Below are 7,558 nucleotides of genomic sequence, written 5' to 3'. Positions count from 1 at the left end.
GCTGAACTTTGGTGGGAGTTCCCTGTCTGAAGGAGAACCAGGTCAGGCCTCAAATCATTGAGCTTCTTCAGCTTTTTTGTGGGAAAGCTGCATCTGTGAGCAAACAGGCCATACACCTCTTTTGTAGAGCAGTTCAACCTGGGCTGGTTGTATACCTTGTGCTGTGGCTCAGCCTAAGGCACAGGCCATGGCCAGAAAGCAGGTGTGACATACTTTCTGCATACATGCAACCTGCCACAGCTTCTTTTATGCTTTGGTTAAACACCAAAGGCATATACACAAGCTGGGAACCCTCAACCTCCTATTGATCCTCAGTGGGACTCAGGCACCTGTGAATAATTTTCCCTGCAGTTTTAGTGGTATTTGGGACCAAATTAATGCCTGGTACAAAGCCATTGGTTTTGCTTAGAAGTTGGATTTGTTCTGTACACCTCAACAGCAGTTGGCAGTTCCAGAATATCTATCATTTGAAAGGACAGAAATATGTATCCAACCAGTATTTGTCTGTGAACTCCCAAAGCTTCAATGCACTGGTCTAGAAATGAATGATCAGCAGTCCCTTAAATAACTGAAAACATGTAAGAAAAGTCCATTTGTCACAGTATGCCAATTTTTTTAAAAAAGAAGTAACTTCAGGCAAGGAGTGTCCCTATTTCATAAATTAGGTTTAATCATTAGTATCTACACTGAACTCTTTGTATTAACAGCCATGTGCTTAGCAGGAGAAAAAAAAAAAATCTGTATCCTGGTATCTCCAACATCTCAGCAGGCTGCTACATGTCACTCATTCCACTGAAAGCCTGGTCTTCATTTAACCTGATGTCAGCGCTGCAGAAGCTGCTCAGGCAGGCAGTAACCCTCTGCCCTCCCTCTGGGCTTGGCCACCCTGGGGGAGCACTGGGCAGCAGGCACAGCGAGTGACAGGAGCACCAGCTCAACCCCTCACTTCAATCTGCTTCAAACAAATTTTGCTGTAGGGACAGCAAGGCAGAATCTCCTCAAAAAGTTCTGACCCTTGTATTATTTTCCCAGAAAGGTATTACACTTTTTTTTTCCCCTCTTGTGACAAACTTGTAAGAAGATACTAACTTTGCATCCCAGTGATGGGGGTGAGAGCTTTGCTCTAGTGAAGAAAGCAGAATTTGACCCAAAGTAATATGTTTTCTGATGTAGCATATTTACTAAGACAGTTCTCAATTCTACCCTGGGGAACTCTGATAACATTTACAGTGGATATTTTTAATAAACATTTTCTGTCTGAAGCCTTGGCTCTCGGCAGCCAACACAAAACAAAGCACAATGCCTTTGCCTTGCCAGCCCTGCAGTGCAGTGCCAGAGGCACGTGTGAAAGTCATCCGGATGTGAGAAGTTTTCCTTCCCTCCTTGGCAGGGAGCGCTGGGTCCCACGACCCAGGCAAAGCGCCTTCCCGGGCCTGGTCGCACACAGCTACAGGATCCCTTAGTAAAAAAGGATAAAAAGGGATGCCACAATGCCTCCTTCCATGTCAGCATCACAGCAAGTACTGACAGGGCTCTGTTACAGGACAGTAGCAGTGCTCAGCAAACACATCAGAGGAAATGAGACCCAGGCAGAATGCTAGAGGAACGCAGGAAAACAGCACAGAAACCTCAGTCAGAACACTCCTTTTGCAGAATGCCCATTGCATCCTCCCAGTCACATTTAAATGTCCAACTCTGCCAATCAATAGATGGAAACACAAGAACGTTGTGACCAAAAGCCGAAAGGCCTGACCTAAACCCCACCAAAACTGGTGGACATTTTCATTGGTTCAGTGGATTCATTCTACTTAAATTCAGTCATCTAGGAGTGAAGTGTTCATTTTGGCACCTAAATTTCTAGCCAGTGGGGAATGAAAGGGATTTCCACAGTAAATTATTTTCATATATACATAACTTTTTCATTGTCTCAGAGTGGAAGACTAGTCTTAGTTTTGCTGTAAATTAAAAGAACTTAAGCCTTCTCAGCCAGTACTTCCAGTTGTGCTTTTCTTTTCCACACTCTCTTCTCTCTTTGAGTTAAATCAGGGAGTAGGGAGGAGAAGAAGGTATACTACTACAAGTTCCCATAGGATAAAATTACAGACCCATGGTACAATTCCAGCTATGTCATTCTCCCTGGCCTTATTTTCAATCTTTTTTTTTTTTTTATTAACTTCAATAATCCTACCAGCACATCCTTCTCCTGGCAGTAAAACTACCTCACTTATCCTGTAATATGCCTTCAACTACCCTCAGGCAGATGTGAACTGTAAACAAACTGTCAAAACTGCAACTGGGATATCCAGTTAAAGCACTTTAAATAAAAACTTGGACCATCTTAGAGAAAACAGACCAGAGTAAGGGAAGAAAAGACTGTGGAAAGGTTCTTTTCTAACAGAACTAGTCCTTCTGCACTCATAGCCTAGACTGCCTTTTCAAGTGCTGTCTCTGTAGCTTAAGAAAGCTCCTGTGTTAGGACACCTTGTGTGTTAGGAGCTGACGCCAAATCCAAACACTGCTGCAGCCCTGCAGTACTGAGCTCCCAAACTGATGGAAGTGTACGAAAAATCCTTGGGCAAGACAGATTTTAAATCTCTACTGTGCTGGCAGGTATCTTCAGCAGCTCCAGCAAAGTTACTGGTGTTGCACCTATTCCCACTAACTTAGCTATACTATGCTGTTTAAAATACTTTGAAGGCCCAGGCTATTGAAAGGTCTCTTATTGTGTTTCTCTTCTGCATAAAGCTAGATTTCTTGCCAGTTTTCCCTCAGATTTCATGGTATGGATAGTTTACAGAATGTGCTGCTGAAGAGAAGGCTTGCAACAGAATTGCAGAACTCCTTCTGAAACAGTAAAACAATTTCCTAGCAGAACACAATGGACATCACATAGAACAACACAGCTTTCTATTCTGTAAGGATGCAGAATCAAGAGAAGCCCTTTTACTTATCAAGACCAGTCAGCAAAGACTGCGTAAAAACTCAAGTGACTATGAATTAATTCTACTTCATTTGCAAAGGCAGAGCACTGTTTCTGCTCATGCTGCTAATTCTCCTCTGGGGAGCAAAGCAGACCTCCTAAACTCTGGGGCTTTCCCAGTTGCTCAGAAGTACAGTTTGCTAAATGTGAGAGAATAAGATGTCCTAACTTTTTGGCTTTTCTTATAAGCATGATACCAGGTCTAGGAAGAGCTATTTGATGGCACTTTTAAGAGCTTAACCCTGAAGCCCTTGCTCAGACAAAACTCCTGCTCAAGATGCATGAGCTTTCCATGTAAGATTAATGGAAGAGATATGGAATGGCTAAGCACCTTCAACTCACATTAGGATATTCAGTCCCTTTCTAGTTTTGTCCTTAAGTAATTTTTTTTCCCCACATATCAGAATACATTGCTGCAAATGACTAATAGTTAATCTGCCACTTTTCTTCTTTCTGAGACACCACTGCCTGCTCAGGGCAGCTGTAACTTCTGATCTGTTTGCAACCCAAATTCTGCTGTCCTGGGAGGAAAACATGCAATGACTGAGCTGTAACTTTGAAATTCCTCTTACTCCCTCAGCTGTGCAAGTACAGCTCCTTCCTGTACACATCAGTCACTGGTAACAGAACAGGCAACACAAGTGAGGGAAACCCATGGGGCTACCTTCCCTTGCTGTGCAAGTCTCACACACAGTGTGCTCCCCACTCTCCCTTGATTAAACAAAGAAGAGTATGAGATTTCAGGATCTTTTTGCCCTGAAAACACCATGAAGGAAAATCAGAGAAAGCCATGCTGCCTTCCTAGACATTCCTGTCTTACAACTAGCTGCAAATGAAACACATTTCACATTTTAAACTGAGAAAATTAAGCTTCATGACAGCTCACACTTTGAAAAGAGGTTAACCAACTAACTGTTTTAAAATCCTTTAAACTTACCCTTTAAAGAAAATGGTTACATAAACCGCTGAAAGTCAGGAAATTCAAGCTGAAACGTGTCAGTCTGTGGTTAAAAAATGGAAAGTGACAGGAGCTAGGGGTTGAAGAACATTCTCTTTAGCTTGCAGGGCTTCTACCTTGTGTTGTTTCCTTTGTTACTGGGGGAAGAAGATATCAAAGCAGTGCTATTTTCTTAAAAGGTTCCATTTCATGGTGTCTTTTGATAGCCTGCAGGGTTAGGTGGAAGGTCTGTGATTTAGCCTACTTTTCTATCTGTTAAAATGTCTCTGTTAGGATAGTTTGTATTATGTATTGCTACTGCTACAGAACATAATGTGAAATAAAATGTAACTTTTACACAGGAAGGGCCAGAAACAGTTTTTTATGTAACCTCTTACAAGGCAATATTCAAACACATGCTCCCTACAGATCATCGGTTTGTCTCAGTAAGGGAGCATGTTATCCCAAAATCTTAACCCCTGGGAAGTTGCTAATAAGGTCAAAATCTCCCTGCCATGCAATGGTGAAGATGACAAAAATATAGGTTACAACTAACTCCACCAATATAAAACAGAATTATTTGGGATCCATGCAATGGAGTGTAAGTCTACCCCAAGGTAACCTGTAGGTTTGGTGAGACATCTGTTCCTGTCAGTAAGATAATACTCAATGCACAATCATGAGATTTGCCATGCAGGACAAAAAGGCAGGCTAAACCTTCACACCTTACCAGAAAGATCTTGTACACAACTACCTCTACATCCAACATCTTAGACAGACTTAGCCAGGATAAATGAGGATAAAGCCTGAACTCTTCTTAGGGGGCTTCTTCTCCCATTGCCCTCGTACAACACTGACTCCCCCATATTCCCAATGCTGTTATATGCAGCTACCTGACCTCACATGTCAATGATGCAACATGCTGTTCCTCCTAAGTGACGATGAATCATATCGTCTTATCTGATATGGTCATCAGTTACTATTGAGTAAATTGCATATGATCAGTTATGCACCCAAAGTGCATTAAAAAAATCCTTAGAGATCTGTTTGAACATTTGTTCCTCTTGTCTTCTTCAGAATTTAACAGCAAAACAATAAGCAATCAAGCATTTTGATCAGTTTATTGCTAGGCAAATATCTTTATGTAAATGCAGTGCAAACTATTAAAGCAATGAAAAATACTTTGGGCTAGTAAATATACTGCCTCCCTCTTGTGTAAGTTCAAATTTAACAGAAAATGGAATTTCAAGAACCAAGTGTATTAAAAAAATACAAATTTAGTGCTCCCTTTCTTTCTTCCCTCTCCGTGCAAGATCCCAAGGTGCAGACTGCTATAATTCCTCCTTGGACTGAAGTCAATGAGAATTTGCCTAAGTAAGAACAGTTGGATCAGGCCCAAAATATTAACAGCAGCAGTGTCAACATATGCAGACACAACTAAATTTCATCCAGATGAGTTCCCTTGTGTTTAATGTCTACTTGCATGGAATCAATGGATTTAGTCCAGTGTTTGTAGACTGTGTGTATATGCATGTGTACAAGTATGAGGGCGATACACAAAACTGCAAACTGCCAAGTGTAGAAAGCATAGAACAAGAACAGGCTAAAAACTGGTTGTTTATGTACAAAATGCTACCAGTCAACATCAAGCACAAACGCTAACCTTGTCCATCACTTTGCACCCTTTAGACATGCTGTGTCCTCATCACACAAGTCCATCTACACTGGGATGGAGGAAGCGAAGCATTAGGGGCAGAGCAGCAGCAGTTTCTGGTGTGAAACAGAGCAAGATTACATGTCTTTCTGAGCTGCACAGGGCCAAAGGCCTCCTCTCTGACATGATGCTAAGCAGCCTTACCATTACTTTTAACCATGACACCAAGTCCAAATCACAGAGCACAGCCATCAGCAGACAATACTACACTGTTACAAGTCTGTATTTCATTATGAAAAAGCTGTCTGTGCCACCATCACAGAAACCCCTAGCCTCATTCTTCATTTAAAATTTCATTTTGCTGAAAAGCTCAATGTTTCATCAGCAAAGAGAACAATTTTACCTTCATACTGGTACACCAAGCAACTGCATACTAACTTCATTTGGGGGCTTTTTACTCCTTTCTCTATCAGTTCAACATGCTTTAAACACTGAAATGAGTTGGGAAGTCCTTTTTTAACTCAGTTCCTACTTAAGAAAGAATCCTCTTTATCCAAACAATGAGAATACCTGACTTTTAACATGCTTTTCCTGAACAAGGACTGAAGAATGGAATCCAGAATGATCCACAAATTGACTCATGTAAACTTCCTGAACAAAATCAGCATGAATGAGGACAGAAGGTTAAACAAGCCCTTTCATTTACAGCAGCTTGTAAAGAAATTATTTTTAGATAGCAGGAAACATAACACTGTTACACTAAAGATCAAAAGATCCTACTTTACAGGCAGCTCAGATGCTTCTTTTTTATTACAGCCAGAGTGCAGGCAACTACCACTAACAGGACAACACACAGAATTCTCTGTTTAGCTACCTGAAAATGTTGCCCTAAATCTATGGAGAAGCCTGAAGTTTAGCTGGGCTCACAGACAGCTGTTAGCACACTGGCAAGGCAACAGGGTTGAGCTCGTGGGGATCAGCAGTCTCCTTCCAGGGAGCTCCAGCAACCCCCTGCAAAACTGGAGACCTAGGCTCTTTTGCCATGAGGTGGGCTAAATTCAGTCCCTAAATACTAGCCCTAGACCAGGGGCAGTGGATCTTCAGGCCCTTCTCTTAGCCATCTACCATGGTGCAGCTAAAAAACACAGTTCATGAGAAAAAAGCAGACAAGCAAGAGGCAATATGAGTCTTTGGCCCCTACAGACACCCCCATGTTGAGGGGAGACACAGTCCCTACTATCCAAAGCTGTTTTTCATCAAGTGATTCTGCAGTGCAAAATACAAACCTACTCCATGGCAAACCATGCCAAACAGGGACATGTGTAAAATTTTCGTACCTCCCTTTTTAATGCGCAACTAGAAATGCTTAATCAAAATCAGCCTTAGTTCGTTCCTTCCTACTGTAAATTACCCCTAATGTAAATTCTGGAAAGAAGGAGGAAAGAAAGGATTAGCCATGTGGACTATCTGTTTGAAAGTCAGGAATTATGAAGTCACAATTTCCTTTCTGACAGTGACTGACCTTGGGGAATGAGACACTCTCCTTTAACTCTCCTACATGGAGAAGGGCTACAAAATTACTTATTCATCTACCTTAAAAATATGGGTTGTGGTGGAAGGATAATTAATCACTATCTATATTGTGTCTTGTTTTCTGAATGACTTGCAGTGTTTTGCATCTAAAGACCACAAGAGCTGGCAAACTGGCTGCTAAGGGCTTTGGTGTGCTTTGGATCAGCCCCTATGTAGCAGCTATATTTTACGTAGAGTAAATATATGTTTGCTAACACTCAGCAAAAGCACAGATACCTAAAACCCAGCCTCACGCTGTCTTACATGACAACAATCACACATTGAATTAATTCCAGAGATCCCAAGACATACAACTGGCTGTAAGGATTAGAGGCCCCTTCAGACCATCAGTTGCAATCACATTTCTGCTGCAGCCTCAGCCTGCACTCGGGGAAAGGCCATCCTGGTGCTGAGC

At 41.8% G+C, this 7,558-nt stretch overlaps 1 protein-coding gene across 1 annotated transcript in view; it reads right to left on the bottom strand.

Annotated features, from left to right (window-relative positions):
• MYB (v-myb avian myeloblastosis viral oncogene homolog) overlaps positions 1 to 7,558 on the bottom strand; it is a gene marked incomplete at its 5' end in the record, with an annotated part of 23,299 nt that overhangs the window by 1,863 nt on the left and 13,878 nt on the right. The window lies entirely within an intron of this gene.

The sequence above is a fragment of the Acanthisitta chloris genome, unplaced genomic scaffold (genome assembly GCF_000695815.1).
Source record: "Acanthisitta chloris isolate BGI_N310 unplaced genomic scaffold, ASM69581v1 scaffold4429, whole genome shotgun sequence".
Classification (NCBI taxonomy): Eukaryota; Metazoa; Chordata; class Aves; order Passeriformes; family Acanthisittidae; genus Acanthisitta; species Acanthisitta chloris.
The sequence above is the reverse complement of the archived record's forward strand: the minus strand, read 5'-3'. Positions and strand labels throughout refer to the sequence as shown.